Genomic DNA, 1,402 nt, shown 5'->3' with positions numbered 1-1,402 from the left:
GGTCGTCAGACCGAAGAAATCATATTCCTGTATGCATGTCAATCAAATGCATCCATACAAATGCAGCATATAGGTGCAGCAATCACAACAATAAAATGCAATAAATGCATATGGTGATCGTGCACTCGGACATCACTGCTCCTGACAGTGACTGAGTGGACGGAATGCTGTCGGAGTACTCCTGTCCTCTGGCCCCAACTCATAAATGGGGGAGCTCAATGCTCTCATCTCCCGGTACACAATGACGGGGAGGAAAAATCTCTGCCGGCTACTATGCTGAGTCTCCTGACCAACGGAGCCAAACAGAGTCCACCATCTGTCGGCTACCACGCTGCTACACTAAATGCCAACGGAGCCAAACAGAGCGGAACTGACTGCCGGCTACCACGCTGAGTCCTTAGACCAACGGAGCCAAACAGTAGAACCACCACACACCTGTCTGATATACCACTAATCCATGGGTGGTGGTGTGTGCAGTACATGTAACTGGTGATGCGCTCACAATAATGGAGCAGACAACCGCACAGCATGCAATCATGCTAGATGATGGATGACTCTAAACATGGCAATATCATGAATAGCATAGCAAGATCCATACATAAATAAAAGGTGTACCACAAGTCAATGTATCAGATGGAAGGTACACAAACAGATAGGGTATCATATAAACCCTAGGTCCGGAACATGATGTATCACATGGTTTGGTCACTACCGAAAGCATGTATGGTCAGATAAATAATAACATGCAGTGCATAATAAATAAACAAACAACATGTAACAGATCATGTAGTGACCAATCGAATCAAATGGAAAACACAATTCTTGCTATATGTTAAACACTTTATTATGCATATCAAAAGACAAAAGTCAAAGTACCCGCCTCCGACAAAAGAAAGGTTCAATTCCGACTCCGAGATACTCGTCTCGCGTCAAAGTCCTGTATCAATACGACATACAGGTTTAACTAATTATATACAATTTAATTAGCAAAATCGAATCCCTGAAATCTAACTTAAATACAAACCCAAATTTATAAACCTCAATTGGATTATCAATTAACTTATCCAAATGGAATACAACAAATACATTTATAAATCTAATATCAACTAATCAACTGATACTATCCATTACTATTAATGAAATTCAATGTAGAATGGAATCACCTCTAAACTCACCTAAAAATCTGGATGTATCACTTTTAAATCCAAGGTCAAAGAATTTCCAATTGACACAGCTGAAAACCTGGCTGCTGGAAATCCAAAAACAATTAGCACATGATCCAACTACAAAAGATGGTTGCTACTGGAATTAGAACAAGTGACCTCACTGCTAGGGCACGGGTTAAAGGCTTCAGTAGTAGGGAACTAGGCCCAGGTGAGCAAGCAACGATCTAGGGTTCGGC

The sequence above is a fragment of the Zingiber officinale genome, chromosome 7B, assembly GCF_018446385.1.
Source record: "Zingiber officinale cultivar Zhangliang chromosome 7B, Zo_v1.1, whole genome shotgun sequence".
Taxonomy (NCBI): Eukaryota; Viridiplantae; Streptophyta; class Magnoliopsida; order Zingiberales; family Zingiberaceae; genus Zingiber; species Zingiber officinale.
The sequence above is the reverse complement of the archived record's forward strand: the minus strand, read 5'-3'. Positions refer to the sequence as shown.